We start from the raw sequence: 19,242 nt of genomic DNA on the forward strand, positions 1-19,242 counted from the left end.
AATCAATAAAACTTCGTATTCTTATTGCAATTAACATAATACATTTTTTTAACACAGAAATAGGACCAAATTGACAATTTTACAAAATTTTTAAAAATGCTGATTTATGTCCGTTTAACATTTAGCTCAAAATTGTCATAAGGCCAATATGAAATTCAGATATCCTTAAAACTTCACAAAGACGATCCGAGATTGTCAATTTCAAACTTTTATGTAGCAAAAGTACCTACAAACACCCGGAGCAAGTACCTACAAACACCCGGAGCAAGTACCTACAAGCACCCGGGGCAAGTACCCACAAGCACCCACAAGTACCTACAAGCACCCGGGGCAAGTACCTACAAGCACCCGGGGCAAGTACCCACAAGCACCCGGGGCAAGTACCCACAAGCAACCACAAGTACCCACAAGCAACCACAAGTACCCACAAGTACCTACAAGTACCCACAAGTACCTACAAGTACCCAAAAGTACCTACAAGTACCCAAAAGTACCTATAAGCACCCACAAGTACCTATAAGCACCCACAAGTACCTATAAGCACCCACAAGTACCTATAAGCACCCACAAGTACCTACAAGCACCCACAAGTACCTACAAGCACCCACAAGTACCTACAAGCACCCACAAGTACCTACAAGCACCCACAAGTACCTACAAGCACCCACAAGTACCTACAAGCACCCACAAGTACCCACAAGCACCCACAAGCACCCACAAGTACCTAGAAGCACCCACAAGCACCCACAAGTACCTACAAGCACCCACAAGTACCTAGAAGCACCCACAAGTACCTACAAGCACCCACAAGTACCTAGAAGCACCCGGGGCAAGTACCCATAAGTACCCACAAGTACCTACAAGCACCCACAAGTACTTACAAGCAGCCACAAGGACCTACAAGCACCCACAAGTACCTACAAGCACCCACAAGTACCCACAAGCACCCACAAGTACCCATAAGCACCCACAGGTACCCATAAGCACCCACAAGCACCCACAAGTACCCACAAGTACCAACAAGTACCTACAAGCACCCACAAGTACCTACAAGCACCCACAAGTACCTACAAGCACCCACAAGTACCCATAAGCACCCACAAGTACCCACAAGCACCCACAAGTACCCACAAGCACCCACAAGTACCTACAAGCACCCACAAGCGCCCACAAGCGCCCACAAGTGCCCACTAGCACCAACAAGTACCTACAAGCACCCACAAGTACCCATAAGCACCCACAAGTACCCATAAGCACCCACAAGTACCCATAAGCACCCACAAGCACCCACAAGCACCCACAAGTACCCACAAGCAACCACAAGTACCCACAAGCAACCACAAGTACCTACAAGCACCCACAAGTACTTACAAGTACTTACAATCACCCAAAAGTACCTACAAGCACCCACAAGTACCTACAAGCACCCACAAGTACCTACAAGCACCCACAAGTACCTACAAGCACCCACAAGTACCTACATAATTTATTAGTGTGGGGGACCTTTTCCAACTTAACTTGTTAGCTCACACAAAGCTAGGTCCGCTTGTTTTTCAACCACCACGAAATATGAACCAAATAGCTTTAAAAGTGCTAACATCATAAACTGACTCTTTACACTGCTTAAATATCGCAGATTGGAATGGTTTTGAAGATTTAAATTTAAACATACTTAGACTTAATTATAGTCAATGAAAATTGCTTAGCGCCATGTTAAGTGTTGTACCTTCCATTTAAAACCGTTTTCAAGTCTAACAAACGTATAGTTTTTCTAAAATCGGATTAACCGGAATGTTTTTTTCTTAAAATTTCCCATGTTATTTCTATGGGAAAAATTCCTGTTTTTCATAAAAAGGTGTGAAAAATTTTATGGAAATGAAAACCACCCTTAGCAACTTTATTTTTTATAAAATTAACTAATTAATGGATCTCTTTGAAATTTTAACCACATATTGTGGGCCAGAATTGTAGTTCTGTGGAAATTTTTCAAAACAGTTAATGCAATACAAAAAAATCTACATCCAAACAAAAAACCCTCCTTATACATTAAGAGCAGTATGAAGTCATATCTAAGAGAGCTACCGCTCTCTCAGAATAACTATCGATTGAGGAGGTCAGTATAAATAGGCAATTAGTCTTGGGTGTCCTCAAACCATGAACAGAAAGTGGTGGAAGGCTCGCGTTTCCGGTCGTGCTGATGAAGACATTTAAAATTTTACTATCACGACAGCGATCACTTAATGACCATCTTAACCCCTTTTGTTAACTTATCACACGTGAAAATGAAAAACGATAAACGTTAACTTTGACAATCTTGTTGTTTTTAGAAGCACAAACGTAATCGCGACACAACCGCCGCTTTTTATTCAAGGTTTGATAAGACCCCAGAGTAATTGGGTATTTAGACCAAGCTCTGAAATAAAATCATGCCCTTTAAGCGATACTTATCACATGATAACTCACTGAAAACGTTTCAGAATTTGCCCCATATCCGTTATGGTTTGTTATGCGATGACTAAATAAGTACTTACATTTCAGGGGCAGTTGATGGACCATCCAAAGATACCCCAAATTGGGATGAACCAAAGTCAAAGGCATTCGGAATGCCTTCCATCGACACCTGAGGAATCAAAGAGGCAACCCTTGACTCAATAGGTGTCAATGGCTGCGTCTTATTTGGTCCTCCACCAGTTTTACGGGACTCCCTTGTAATTGTCGCCACCTTCTTCCTAACCTCCGTCTTTATAGTGCTCCATTTTTTCTAATTTCTTCAGCAGTTCGGTTCTGCTGGTGGACTTCATTTACCCTATTTGTAATTTGCTGCCACATATTTCTCCTCTCCTCGGGCGTCTTTCCATAGTCGTTCACGACCAACGAAGGTACGGACTCCAACTGAGTCAACAAAGTCTCCATCTCATCTTGAGAATATGGCGCCTTTTTCATTTTTTTGGCCATGTTTCTTTACTATGTATGATTCAATACAATAATTACAAGTACATCTTAACAACGTTAGAACATGTCAATATCAATTTTATTACAACTTGTAAAGTTGAACATGAATTACAAAGGAATAACAAAATGACTGTTTCACAAGACAAATAAAACTTATGCCAGTCAATTAAGAAGAAAATTTAAATTGCACGTTTGCATTTCGACCCCCAGTCTTTTTTTTTGTTTATGCGCCGTTGTGGATTGGAATAAGGAGTCGCGCAATAAGTTAGTGAGAGAATAAAGCGAGAAAAAATAAACCACTGACAGTCTCTGACACAGAGTCAGACGTCGGGGTGCCATTAAGGCAATGTTATAATTATGCCTTCATGAAGCTTAGGTAGTTGTGGTTTGCGCAAATTTCTATATTATAAAGGTGAGTAACAACATGGAAACAAAGAAAGATTAGACGTTTAATACAAAATTCAATTACAATTAGTTTTCATACAAAGGTTTAAAGCAAATCATTTACATGAAAATATATACATTACTCAACTTTACACCATGTTACATATCATTACCTTAAGAAGCGGCTGTTACCAATACGTTGAATTATTTCAATGTAGAGCAGACAGCAACGAATTAAACAAAATTGGGATATCCGGCACGAAATTACTGTTTAGTTCATATGATAGGTGGCGTTCATAAATTAAACGTCTGGGGTGAAAGGTTGCAGCACTGACCTTTGACAATCAATTTACACTGTACACTGACCTTACACCGAAATCTGGTTCAACTTGAAACTCAAACTGAACTGAATTCAAAGGCTTATTTTTGCCGGTTGAACCTCCAATCACTGAGCCAAGGCAAGTAACGTCATCGGTAGACGTAGCCAATTAAAAGGCCAAGGGCAATGGTTGACGGTCCAACCAGCGAGCCAAGGGCAGAAGGAGGAGCTTAACGTTTCTGCAGAATACGGCCGCAGCTCATTGGTCGCGTAATGAAATCAAAAATAAACGCCTAGTTGAAATTTTTCCTCCGAAGAAATTTATCGTTCAGGTTTTATGAAGTGTTTTATAAATATTTTTTTACAATCTAAAATTATGAGACTTTTTTAAGGTTTTTGAATACGTAGAATTTCAAAACCAATAGAATAAAAAAGTATGCCTCGCAGTTTTCATTTTCCCTTTAATGTACTTGTATTTCAGATATACCGACAGGGAAAAAAAACTAAAACTTGGATCTTACCCTTCACAATGTTTGCCTATATTTACCAACGACAAAATTATTTCCGAAGATATTAGAAAGAAAGTTAATGGAAGGAAAAAAGGGCTGATAATCGACAGATAAAATTTAAAAGTGATGCAGAACCTTCAACTTATAGGCAGTCGAGTTCAGAAAGAGAAATAGAAGATGCCCCAGAATCCACTGACAAACAAGCAAATTTTGAATTTGGTTTGAATGCTCTCGAAACTGAGGTTTGTGAGCCTTTGCACCAAGAGAGAAAAGATGTTTCAGTGCAAGTAAACACTTACTTTTCTGAAACCTTTAGTATTATGAATTCAGTTAAAACTGACACGGATTTAAGCCATATGACCGGAATCTCCAATTTTAAACTATTTTACGCCATTGTGGAATCTATGACAATGTTAATAAATTTCAAAGCTCAGATCCCAATAGAAGGACTATCTCTTCTCCTTTTAATTAAAATTAAACTAAACTTGTCGTTCCCAGTTCTTTCTACTATGTTTAATATGGCAGATACCAGTTGCCGCAGATACTTTAAACAAACCGTGTTTATAGTCGTGGATGTTTTTAAATGCGCAATCAAATGGCCTTCAAAGGAAGCTATCATTAATATCATGCCCCAATGCTTTAAAGACTGAAAAAACTGTGGTGGTATTGGAATGTACCGAAATTCAAATAGAGAAACCTAAATGCCTTAAAAGTAGAATCTTGTCTTATTATAAAGGTAATCACATTGTTAAAGTTTTGGTCGGCGTTTCTCCTGCTGGTTCGATTATATTTTTGAGTAGAGCTTATGGAGGAAGAGCATCTGACAAATTTATCACTTTACACAGTAAAGTGTTGGACAAATTAACACCTAATGTTGACGCATTCATGGTAGATAAAGGATTGAGAATAGAGACCGAGTGTTTAGAAAGAGGAATTGAAATTTTTATCCCGCCATTTCTGAAAAAACTAAACAGTTTAGATGAACAAAATCCCTCGAAAACTTGAAATTAGCAAAAGCAAGAATGCATGTAGGGAGAGCGATACAAAGATTCAAACGTTTTTCAATCTTTAATGAAAAACTGGATTGCGAGATGACGTGTCTCATTAACCCCATGTTTTTGATTGCAGCTGGTATTGTAAACTTGTCATCACCAATATTTGATGAAGTTAGATTTTAATAAAATGGACATTTGGTTTTTTAAAAATTATTTTAATTGTGACTCAGTTTTACAATTGTATCCAACTAATTTTAGCAACAAGAAAATAAAATAAACGTGTTTTAACTTTTTAACCAATACAAAAAATCTGTCTCTTTTTACAACTGTGACTCTTATGTCGTCGTTGAATTTTTTCCTTTAAGTGATAAAGCGACATTGTTCAAAATTTAAAAATGCCATTCCCCAACAGAATCTGTCCGTAATATTTATGTTTCTTCTTCAAAACATAATTCTTTCAGTCCACTTTTTGATTAAGTCAGCAATTGACAGGGTGGCTCCTTTTGTGGGACACCTTATTTCCTATAACAATGCAGTGCTCGTATATATTGAGTAGCACACCGAGGCAGAGAATCTTTCCCATCTCTCCAACATCCACTTCTGATCTTTTTCTTCTTTCGCTTGCTTAATTATTTTAGAGTGTAGATCCTTTGCAATTTCTTTAAAACGGCAAAACTACTCACTGTTCACTCTGAGTTTACATTGTTGGCCCAATGAAGTTGCGCTTACGTCCTCAAGAGATTCAAGTAGTAAAACAACCAAATAGTGTTTTCATTTTCCCCTTTATCTTTTCCTTTCAAATGACTGATTATTTGATGAGGCTCAGCCCCTTGAAGATCGCAAATTTTACTTAAGCAAAGCTCTACGATTGTTAAGCCTCGGTCGTCTCTATTTTGTTACCTTTGCATGCCGTATAATATTACGTGCTTGTACTTGTATAACTGTTCTACTTCTATTAGACATCATTTTTGGTCTCCTTAGTTGTAATCCGCGTACTTATAAATTTCAAACAAAGTTACCTTTAGCTTGTTAACATTTAAAATTCTTAATTCTTAGGTAAACACATCGTACCCATGTCGCACCCCGTTGAAGCGGCCATTTTGAAAACACTGTAGCGCCAGCGCCCCTATATTCGGTGGCGATAGCCAATTAGTTCAGTTCAGATTTTCCCCATTCGTAACCAATCGTATTCAGAACAAGTTGGGAAAACCTAAATATTACCTTTCCGTGTCGAGAAGATTATATAAACTTAAGTATCCAATGAAAACGTCCACCTTTTTGCCCTCATCCTTTCCCGTGCTTTGCGCTTCCTTATTTCATCCTTACTCTCAACATTATCTTCCTCCATTTTACATACAAAAATCAAATACTCACAAAAAGAAGCGGCAAATACCTGCTGGCTCTTTACAATCACTTAATTTGACTTAATATCCAACTTCCAAACACAAATATTTACTGGTAGATAAATTGACAACCTACAAGCAAAGAAAAATTCTCTAGAAAACTCGCGCAAATTTAAAAGGTCTATTTTCAACTATTTGGGCGTATCTGATTAGATTTAAAATATATATTTTTGAAATTTTTGGTCTGACTGTTATCTACACCTAGATGGTTTTCGGTCAAACAAACAAGGAGCATAAACACAATAGTGGAAGCTTCAGTCTTATTTAAAACATGTAAATCAATTATCATCTCTGCAAATAGCTTACACATGTCTTTTTTACCAATGCCTAACCGTTTGGATTTTTCTAAAGCAATCTCAGCACCAAAAAATATTTTTTGATACAAAATAAATGTTTTATATTCTAATTAAGAATAAATCAAAAGGATAAAAAAGGTCTGTCCTCTTGTAATTTTTTAAGCTTTTATCATGATTACTCTATACAACAGTAACAAGGAGTATAAACCCATTAGTGGAAGCAGTATTTTTTCCCCGAAACAATCTCGCTTGTGTTTATCCTCTCTAGACTTCGCTAAAAACGTATTACTCCTACGTAAAATATTAATAGACAGGCAAGGATTCATACCATTAAAGAAGAAGCGCAATGTTATCCATATTTTCATTTCATATACAGAGAAAAGAAATTATTATGTTTCTGAAAGGTGCTTCCCATTTTGGTTGTTGTTTTGAAAAATATATCGAAATGCACGGGCCTTGATAGATATAGGAGGCAGTGAATGAAATATATCACAATGCACGGGCCTTGATAGATATAGGAGGCAAAGAAGGAAATATATCGCATGCACGGGCCTTGGTAGATATAGGAGGCAATAATAATCTCTCTCTTTGCACGAGAGGTTTATCTTTAATATTTAAATAATTGTAATTATTTTTAATTATTTTAATCTTCAATAATTAACACTAATAATAGTTAAATCGTTTAAAATAAAGTTATACCTATTATCTTCTCAAACTTTGCTAATATTGACGTATAAAGTGAAGCGTACCCCTCTTGCCCGCTTTCTTCAAATTTTGGGGTATATATACGATTCGTTTCCATTATAATAGTAAGGAAAAAGCGCAATTGCGAAAACCTTTGGTGGCCGATCCCACCTTAGGGAGGCTATACGTTTCTCGTAAACCTAGCTGATCGCCGCGTATATCCTAAAACCAAACGATGATTTTGGAGTAGAAGCCAATGATACAGATTGGTGTCTATGTGGAATAGACGGAAGACCAGTGGATGGTGGTGTTAGAAGCCGGTGTAAGTGCAGACTGGTGTCAATGTGGGATTATCATAGAACAGAAGATGGTGGTGTTGGAAGCCACTATGTACAGACTGGTGTCCAAGTGGAATGGACGAAGACCAGAAGATGGTGGTGATTAGAAGCCAGTATGTACAGACTAGTGTCCATGTGGGATGGACGAAGATCAAAAGATGGTGGTGTTTAGAAGCCAGTAAGTACAGACTGGTGTCCGTGTGGGATGGACAAAGACCAGAAGATGGTGGTGTGAGAACTCAAGTAGAGGAGCCATTTCCGTGACTGTGAAAGCAGTTCGGAAATGACGAACACGTTTGCTCCGATACGCAAACTGCGAACGCGGTCACGTGGGTGTAACAACGGACAGACAGACACACAGACAGACAGACACGGCCGTTACAGAGCCTCTCCTGGACTACGTCACACGGAGAGGTAAAAACCAACCAAATTCTGCAGAAACATTTACGCGAAAAAACTCAGACAAGATTGGGCCGGATTCACGTGGACACGTGGTTCACTCATCTTTAAGCCTATTTTTGTGCTGTACGTTTTGTCAAGGGGTTTGCGTTGTTAAAAGGCAATCTCATAGTAAGTTTAAATAATCTTCTTTAAACTTTAGAAACGTATTTAGGATTTTATTATCCTTTTTGCTACATAAATAGTACTAATTATTTTGACTCAAGTGTTATTTTTTCATTTGAGTTATTCATTCGAGTGTTTATCATTGCACTCGAGTGTATTGTATTTATCAGGTTTTTTATGTATATGTAATACATTGTATTACGATATTAAAACCTAATTTTTTTATGTTTTGTAGTACAACATCTAAATCTGAGTGTACTTTGAATTCACAGTTCTGGGTGTGTAGCAAATACCCATTTATTTTCAATCTTTTGCAGGTACAAACTGTTCTGTGTGAACCAATTAATTGGATATCTTTGTGATTCCAAAGTGTTCTGCGTGAACCAATTAATTGGATATCTTTGTGATTCCAAAGTGTTCTGGGTAGACCACGATATTGGATATCTTTACGATTAAAAACTCTTCTGTGTGAACAATCTAATTGGATTCAATATTTAAAGTGATTTCTCAACAACGAGTTAAGAAACAAAAAAGGCTTCGACGATTTTTAAAACTGCTAGTTGCTTTGTAAAAAACGCAAGCCAAACAACTTGCGGATAAGAAATACTACTTGAAAAGCAAGGAGTATTATCAGAAAAGAAATTCAAAAAACAATGCTACGCGCAAATCTACGATTGAGAGATAGCAAAGAAAATAAGAGAACTATGTCACCAGGTGGCGCCACTAATGTTCTGGCAAAAAATAAAAAGCCCTGTAAGAAAGCTTTTCCGGTGGGTAAAAAGGGTTTCCCAAAAAAAACCCTCAATAAAGGAATTTTTAAAACAAGAAACAAAAAAAATCATAGCTGAAAGTTTCAAACGATTTTTAGTGACAAGGCTCACTAAAAGATTGTCTGCGACAAAATCTTTGGAAAGCTTGAATAAAGATTGGAATTCGAAGTTAATCTCTCGCAATCTAAAATGCCAATTGTTAGCGGGTAGAATTTTGCATTTGAAAAGGCAATTATATTCGGCATACAATTACCATCTTACAGGGATGGTAAGTGAATTTAAAGATATTGCCGAGAAAGTCAAAGAAATTGCGTCTGTTAATCAGAACAATTTAACGGATGTTGTGGGTGGTAAAACGCTTCACTGTAGTCTCAAAGAGGCTTATTTCCATGAAACCACCTATTACCCAATTGGAAATAATGGAAAAATATTGAAAAATGACCACGAATTACGCTATGCCAAAGTTATCCAATTGGATACTGATGGTCATGTACGTAAAGTGCTGAGAGACCGCGTTATCAATGGCAATAAAGAATTGTTCGTTGACGAAATGGGCAATTTCGTTGACATTAATAATAACAACAAAGCTGATGATGTTGAGAGAGTCTTTCAAGTAAATAATTCGGGAGTGGTTACGAATCTTTTCAACATTGTTGAAACTGGGGAGAAGAATCCGAAAAGAAATTTCGTGATCAATGAAAGTGGTCTTATTGAAACAAAACCCAAAACCGTTTATTGGGAGTGTAGTGATATTTGTAATGTTCGAGTTCGAGCCATTGCAAAAGTGCTAACTTTCATAAACACGGTTGCGAATGCAAATGAAAAATCACTGACTAAAATTTTTGAGTCAGATTTGGACCTATGCCAATTAAGAAATAAATTTTGGTCGTAATCCAACGTGTCTACTCTATCACCAGATGGTGCTGAGAACGTGGTTAGAATGATACCATTCCTGGGACACATGGCTTATTGCGCTGATAGTGAAGTCTGTCAAAGCCATTTACGTCCTTTTGCTGAACTGGCTCCTCATTATTCGGGAAATAGAACAATTTTGAATAATATTTATCGAGTGAAGGCGTTGCTTAACGCGTTAACAAAGATTTCGAATGAAATTGAAAGTGGTGATTACGATTCTCTCACCAACATCATAAGGGAATTGAGAAAAGTCCTTGCCGCGCGAGGAAAAAATTTAAATAACGAGCAGAACAATGCGTCCACAGGAAGCGAAAATGCTACAAGACCGAGTCTCGATGAAGGTGAAATCTTGAGCCTTTACGAAAGTCAATTCGTTCGAGCGGCGTTAAATAATAAGGAATTTCATGACACTCCCTGTGACTGCTGCCTAAGATTGTACAAAAAAACTGATTTGAAAGCAATAGAAAAATTGGTACACAGTGCTGTTTTCGATAACGAGGCCTATCTGATATTAAGAGCTGGATGGATAATGAACAATTCAGAAACTAGAGAGACAGACAAGCTTCTATGCCGTTACTGCTCTACGGATTTACGAAAGGGAAAGTTCCCATCAGATCCTTCCTGAACAACTTGTTGGTTGACAATCCTCCGACAGATGTCACTGATTTAAACATGTTTGAGAAAGTTTTAATTCAGCTTGTGAAGCCCTTCCACACTGTGATGCGGTTAGGTACCAAAACCAATTCCAATGTGCAGTTTGGTACGGTTAAAGCCTTAAAGGAATAAATTAATTTATCTTCCAATACCCGTGGAGAGTAATTTGAAGATGATTCCCAAGACATTGCCCAAAAATCACGAACTGCATATCTTGGTGAATGGCGTTCCCACTGCGGACAAAAAGGTTTGCCAACAGGTTGTTTGCCTCGAAAAAGTGTTGAAAGCGTTCACTGTGCTGAAAAAAAATAATCCTTTGTATAAAGACATTGATATTTCGGCAATGAACGAGGAATATATTTGTGGAACGCAAGAAATTGATGGAAATGAAAATTCATTGACTCCCCATGAATTACTGAGCGTAACAGATCCACTTGCGTTGATTAACGATGGATCTGATGCGGTGACTCACGCTTCCGCTGCGCTTACAACAGGAGGGCCAGCGGATAGTCCTCACGACTTCCAACGTGACCAAAACGCTTCGAACATGCAGGAGCTGGATAAAAATCAGTCTAGCCTTGCACCAGGCAACGTCTACAAAATTTTAACACAGCCCGAGAATTTGTCGCGAAAACTTTCTGAGGGAGAAGCCAATGATCTGTACGATCACTACTCTATTCATCCGGTGAACGTCCAACCACCGAAAGATTTATTGGCCGCTTACCAAATGAAGCGCGTCGAAGCCGCGCCGATTAATACAAAAACTTGGAATACTTAAGCTTCGTTCATTTGTTCCCCAAGGGTCGCTAAGGCAAGCACGATGATAGACCATTTGGGAAATTAACTGAAACAGAGTATCGTTTATCTCGTCTTTTGAACAAAAGTCCAATTTTTAGAAGAAATTACGCCTATATGTTTCATTCTTATCAAGAATGCGAAATGAAGGCGATCTCTAGCAGTTTGAACTACGTTCTTCGTGTTAAAAACCCATAGCAATTGCGGTTGAAAACTTGCTCAGTCGCGTTGAATCCGGCGATAAAGAACTTGAGAGTAATTTAGCCACTTTCTTGGGTCATATTCGAGGAACTAAGGACTACTGGTACAAGGTCCTTAGGTGCGTTTTGGCGATGATACAGGAATTTGGTCCTCCCATGTGGCTCTTGACTTTTAATCCGGCCGAATACGATTATTTGGAACTGCACGATCACTTGAGAAAAATTAATTCAGACGTTCCAGGAGTGGAATCGATGACGGTGGCTGAATTGTTGAATTTCGACCCACTGAGAGTCAATTTGCACTTTCACAACAAAGTTCGTACGCTGCTAAACAACTTAGTTTTGTGTATGCAAAATCCAGTTCTTGGCATGATAGAACATCATTTTTCGCGTTTTCAATACCAATCATGAGGTTTACCTCACTACCACATGCTATTGTGCGCCAAGGACGCACCAAAGATCGGAACTTCTTCGACCGAGACTATTTTGGATTACGTGCAAAAACACGTCACGTGTTCGATGCCAAGCGCATCGGTAAGTCCGGAACTGCACCGGCTGGTAAAAAAATTCCAAACACGCAAATGCACCTCCAGTTGTTATAAGAAGGTGAAAAATTCTAAAAAAGGATTGAAAGTGTGTCGTTACGGTTTCCCTCGAAACGTAACAAACGTTGCCACTATGAATTCCGTTAGATCAGTTACTCGTCACCGTAAAATGAAAAAGGTGCAGAAACGACTGTACGACTTGCCGAGAAAACAGCACGAAGTTTTAATCAATGATTATAATCCCGCGCTACTTTTGGCTTCCAAAGCCAACATGGATTTGCAATTTGTCGCTGACAAATCGGAAATAGTGGCAAACTATGTCACGGCTTACGTGACAAAGGGAGACCGGGCTGACATGAACCAAACTTTTACTGAGTTAGGGCTTGAAAGTTTGTCCAAAAGATTATTTGCCTATAGATTGAAATCACTGACTTCTAAAGCAGTAGGCATATACGAAGCTATGGATCTTATGTTGGGCCAAGACCTTTACCATAAATCCGACAGCACTAAATTTATAAACACAAGCTTGAAAGAAAACCGATCGAGAGTTTTGAAAGGTTACAAGGAACTCGCACGTTTGAGGGAAACTGACCCCGAAAGCAAGGACACTTGCCAAGAAGGGTTCGTCGACGACAAGTATCCGAATCGTCCCGACAGCTTGGAAAATCTTAGTTTGCGGGAATTTGGTCAGTTTTACGATTATGCGAAGCACCCTGAGGGTGTCGAGAAAAATGCGAGTGTAATCGTGTTGAAAAACAATCTGGGTTTCATGAGAAAGAGAAGTAAGCCCTACATAAAAGAGCACTAGATTCACGACCCGATAGAGGAGAAAAAAAAGTATTGTCACGCTCTAATGATCCTCTTCAAACCGTGGCGTGATGAAAATGAGCTATTGGGCGCTTTTGAAACATACGCCGATGCTTTCGAAAACTCGCTTTCGGTGTTGAAGGACATGAGAGAATATCACGAGAAACTCTCGGTTTCCAAAGAAGTTGAAAAGAAACGGAAGGCTTCTAAAAAGGCGCAAGAGCCAGAAACCATAGTCTCTGAGATTGAAAGTGACGATGATGAAAATGCGCTGCAAGGGAAAGAAATTGTTATCGAAACCGAACACGCGATGGCTGATGTGGAAGCTGCCATGGAAATGAATTTCGAGACTGATGTTGAGAATGTGGCGTTACTAAACTCGGATCAAAAGTGAATTTATGATCAGATCATGAATCACTTCTCCCAAGAGGGAGAAATATCTAGAAACAAGTGCCTTTTTGTGTCGGGACCTGGTGGAACTGGCAAATCGTTTCTTATCGACACTCTCGCCAGCGCCGTAAGGCGACGCTTTCAAAATCCTGCATAGCACCAACGGGTTTGGCAGCGTTGAATGTTAATGGCGTAACGTTACACAGATTACTAATGTTGCCAATAGATCATGGGCGTATCGCCGAATACCATTCCCTGAGTTCTGACAATATGAACATTATGAAAGAAACTTTGGGTAATTTAAAACTGTTAATTATTGATGAAATTTCTATGGTCTCATCGGTTTTACTGACTCACGTTCACTTGAGGCTGAACGAATTTTGGGAAATGAACCAACCATTTGGTGGAGTTGTATTTATTCTTGTTTTGGGAGACTTTTTCCAATTGCCACCGGTTCAAGGAAATCCCGCGTTTATCAAAATCACTTCCGAAGAAGCCAGACTTAGATTCAATTGCATCGGAGGAAGTGATCTTTGGAAGTTTTTTAAATACGATGAATTAACGCAAAATGTTAGACAAGCCAACGACCAATGTTACGGCGACATTCTAAGCAGAGTTAGAATTGGAAATATTTCCGAAGCTGATGTTGCAACCTTAGGAACTAGATTGGTTGCTGGAGGAAATAACATCGAGGTGGCTATGGAGCTTTTTATTAAGCTGTCCAATGAAGGGTTTCACCCAATTTGTTTGATGCCTAAATTAGCCATGTGCGTAAAATTCAACTTTGATATGCTGCGAAAAAACGGCCAGAAAGTTGATTCATTCCTTGTCAGGATAGACTCGCTGACTATGGCAGAAAAATGAATAAAAACATTCTCAGGAGACTGCAAGGGCTACAAAACGAGCCGTCCAAAACAGGCGGTTTGGAGAGCGAGTTAGTTCTTTGCGTTGGCTGCCGAATAATGGTCAGAAGGAACATCAGTTTTGAAAAAGGCGTTGTAAATGGTACGATGGGTTTCGCAACTGGATTCAAGAAGGATGAACATTGAACAAGGAAACGTTACTGGTATTTTTCTCAGAGTAGATCGCGAACCGAATAACGACGACGATATCTCCGATTTTTTAGTTGAGAAAATTAGCGTTAAATTTTTGCTCATTACAAAAATTTACATTAAGCGCTCCCAGTTTCCCGTCATCCTGGCGTACGCTATTACGATACACAATAGCCAAGGCATGAGTTTAAAATGCGCCATTATGGATTTAGGTCCGAATTTATTCGGAACCGGCATGGCGTACGTCGCTTTATCAAGAGTGACGTTTTTAGCCGGACTCCATCTATTACAGTTCGATACGACTAAAATTAAGGCGGATGGACGAGCCATAATGGAGTATAACAGGCTTCGCAAAAAATATAGGCCAGATCTGCCTCTATTGAAAATAACGGAGTCAAAACAAAGCCGATGTAGAAAAAGAAGTGCACCTACTCTATTTAAAAGCCTTGTAAAAGGCGAGGAAGAGAGATGTGACGATACGGCGCAGGAAATGTCAAAGAAGAAAAGGAAGGACCAACAGAGTTTGGATAGTTTTCCCGTGAAAGGTTTAAATAACGATGATCCAGTAACATGCTATTCAAATAGTGTTTAGCAACTACTGTTATTAGTGCCCGAATTAAGAGAATTGGTCAAATCTTACAACGGATCATTCGTTGAAAAACCAGTTTAACGCTGCCTCCATAACGCAATAAACGACATCGAGAGTTCTCAAGGTAGTTTTAGCCATAAAGGCTTGGATTTGAGAATAGCTGTTGGTAATCACTTTTCGCTAAATGAGCAACAAGACGCCAGTGAATTTTTGATGGTGCTCTTGACGACACTAAGCCAAGAAAGGGAAGCCGATTACTCTAAGGCTCTAAAAGATATTTTTTGGTCAAAGTCTCGATACGTTACCAAATGCCCCAAATGTCAAGTTGAACAAAATTCGGAAAACATTGTTCAAAGCAACATTTTCAATCTTCCACTAGAAAACCGAGATAAAATTGATTGGAAATCTTTAGAAAAAAGGATGAGATTAACAGAAATGCGATGCGTATTTTGTGATAATCCTACAATACAAGAGCGTGATGTATTGATATCCAGCGGAAAGTACGTATTTCTGTGTCTTCTACGTGGCGATTACAAAGATGGTCGACCAATTAAGATTTTGACCAAAATATCGAGTTTCGAAAATCAAAAAGTCACAATGAACAAGATGCCTTTTAAAACTAAAGGGGTGATTATTCATAAAGGTGAATCGTTGGCCGAGGGACATTATGTGAACTTTGTGAGAAAAGACAACGGCTGGTACGAGGTCAGCGATACTATGATTAGAAAAAGAGAGAGATTCGTCAGTAACTTGACTGACGTCACTGTTCTGCTTTTGGAAAGAGTATAGACATTTTAAAGGGAATGTTAAGCGCCCGGCTTCATAAAAAAATGAACCTTTAGTAAACCCTAAAATTAATGTTACGTATCAGATGGTTTCACGTCCTGCCAGAGATGTACAGACTGTTAAAAGAGTCTTTGCGCGTTGCGTTTTTCGCACATATTTTACTGTATTTCAAAAACTATTCAAGCTAGCGCTCTGGAATAATGTGCGTTATAAAAGTTTTGCATTTCTCTTTCATATTTTACCCGTTCCAAAGTTGTCCTTTGCATACTTATACCGGAACCGGAAATGTCAAAATTATCAACTTTGAAAATATTGGATTCTCGAGGATATAAATGCGATTTTCGGAATCCTTGGGGTCGATTCATATTTGAAAAGTGTTCACCAAATTCAATTCGGATGAATAGGTCACGAGTAATCAGCCTTTATTCAAAATCTGGCAAACTTGGTTAGAGTGGCGATAATTCATAATCGATTATCGAATCTTTGTCGTAATAATGCTTGTTAGATGTTATGACACTTTATGCATATATATATATATATGATTGGTCTTTTGGCGCAATACTTTGAAACAAATCAGACGTTCATTAAAGGGATGGTGAAGTGGAAAATAACGTAATTTTTTATTAATTCTTCTATAAGACCAATCTGAATCGTGAAACATCCAGGAAATAACACCGAACGATTTTTAAACGACAATGAGTTTGAAATTTCATGGATAATTTTAAATAGGGATCTCCGACCAATCGCGTAGCGCCCCGCCTTTTTATCAACAATTTTCTCTTGGCACGCTCCGTGTTGAATAAATTTATCGCGAGACTTGAAAAAATTTGCACGATGTGACAATTGTGGCGCGAGACATGGAGTGTGCCACGAAAATTTTGTTAACGAAAAGGCACGGCGTTACGGGATTGGTCGGAGTTCCTTTTTTGAAATTATTCTTAAAATCTTAACCTAATTTGAATATTAAAATCAATGGGAGGTATTTCCTGAATTTTTCATTATGCATACTGGTAGAAGAATCAATAAAAAAATCACTTTATTTTCCACTTCCCACTCCCTTTAAGAGAAAACTCGCGTCTTTTGAAGAGGAGAAGCGGTTTGAAAATTTTGTTATTTGGCCCATGATATCATAATATTTAGAACTCATATTAATTACGTCTAGGTCTTCAGCCCGATTCATTGCAGCCTAGAGAAAATCTCATTCGTGATGGCGTATGCGCTTCACGAGATCCCTTCGAATAGACATATTCGACTATTCCAAATAAGAAACAACTTCAGAGGAGAGGGCTTCTATGCTAGGAATGTTCGCTACGCGATTGAGCTTCGCTAAACGGAGCCTGAGGTTGGCTATAGCCTCCCGCGTTTAGCGCAAATGTGAGGCCAGGGATAGATTTAATTTTAGAAGTGGGAATAGAGAATAGAGTAATCTAGGAACGCGTCAAATTCCCGGACCCCCTTCCACGGAAAGGAGGGGTATGAAAGAAGTGGCGTGTCAAAGCGACAAAGGTAAAAAGGAACAACGTATTTTTTGCCGATCCCGTCAGTAACGTCAGCAAAACTTAGTTTAATTGAGCAATACGAAAATTTAAACTTTTCATCACGCGTTAGAGGGAGGGCTCTATACTGGGCAATGAGTCGGAATGAATTAAACACTAACCTTTCTCGAATCCTGCTTCTAAAATTAAATCTATCTCTATTGAGGCTTAATAATAAAGCCGACCGCGACCAAAGCATGGGCAAAGGCGTATTTCACAACTGACGTTCAAAGCTACCGATGGAAAAGCCTAAAAATTAAATGAAAAAAAAAATGAATGCCGGTAACAATGATCACAACTGAAAATAACAGCTAACAGCTGAAACGAACCCGAACGGTAAACACTTGAAGTTGGCCTCTCTGCGCTGCTGGTCTGCTACTCCTTTCGTTTATTTTCTATGGCAAAAATACTAACTTTGGGAGGTATTGGGATATTAGGCCATTTGTGTTTTAAGACTTTTATTGTGTAGGAAAGATAACTAGCCTTTTTAAAGAAATTTTGGATAACTATTAATATCATTATTGATAATTAGTTAAAAGTTGAAAAATATTTATAAAATTTGGACGAAAATTTTCAAATAACAAGACTTCCTTCGAGTTTCAAATTGAAGAATGCTCGTGTGCTTTATTTAACTATTTTATACAAACAAGACAGTCACTTTCAGCTTGAATTGTTGCTTGATATTTTATTGGACATCCCCTATCCCTTAAAGGGAGGATGAAGAGGACAATAAAGTGATTTTTTTTATCGATTCTTCTACTAATTATAAGACCATTTTGCATAGTGAAACATCCAGGAAATACCGTCTGCGTTCTTGAACTATCTATTACAAACAAGACTGTTACTTTCAGTTTCAATTGTAGCTTAATATTTTACTTAACCTCCCGTAGCCCTTAAACACATTTTTAATCTTTTATTAAATGACAGACATAAACGCTAAATCGGGTTCAAGTCGGGACAATCCAAAACGTTAATTCCTTCGTTCTCCAAAAATATTGCAACGAGTCGGGACGTATGGGTTGGACAATTGTCCTGCTGAGCCTGAAACCATACACTAAAACAATGTTTTAAGTTAGTCAAGAATAACTATCAGGTTATTACTATTAATACCGGTCACGACGTGGGCTGGTTACTCATACGGAGAAAAAAATACCAGCGAACAGGGCGCATCTCTATTTTTAATATTACAATGCTTTACCTCCTAATTTCATTAGAGTTTATGTCTGTCTTTTAGAATACGATTAAGAATGTGTTTAATGGGAGGGTGAAATGAAAAATCAAATAATTTTTAATCGATTCTTCTACTAATTATAACACCATTCTGCATAGTGAAACATCCATAAAATATCTCCGAATGGTTTTGAAACTCCAATTAGGTTCATATTTTACGGAAAATTTGAAATAATGACCTCCGACCCATCGCGTAACGCCCTGCCTTCGTATTGACAAAATTCTCGGGCCGCTTCATGCCGAATGAAATTTATCGCGAGATTTAATAAAAGTTGCTCGCGATGTGACTATCGTGGCGCGAGATATAGAGCGTGCAACGGAAATTTTGTTAACAGGAAGGCAGGGCGTTAAGCTTTTAGTCAGTGGTGCTTACTTCAAATTATCTTTAAAATCTGAACCTAATTTGAATTTTAAAATCATTCGGAGACTGTATTTCCTGAATGTTTCACTGTGCATATAATGGTCTCATAATAAGAAAAATCGATCAAAAAATCACTTTATTTTTCATCTTCATCCTTCCTTTAACGACT

Source organism: Phalangium opilio, unplaced genomic scaffold, assembly GCF_054372755.1.
Source record: "Phalangium opilio isolate 3A_F unplaced genomic scaffold, DU_Popi_V2 ptg000085l_1, whole genome shotgun sequence".
Lineage (NCBI taxonomy): Eukaryota > Metazoa > Arthropoda > Arachnida > Opiliones > Phalangiidae > Phalangium > Phalangium opilio.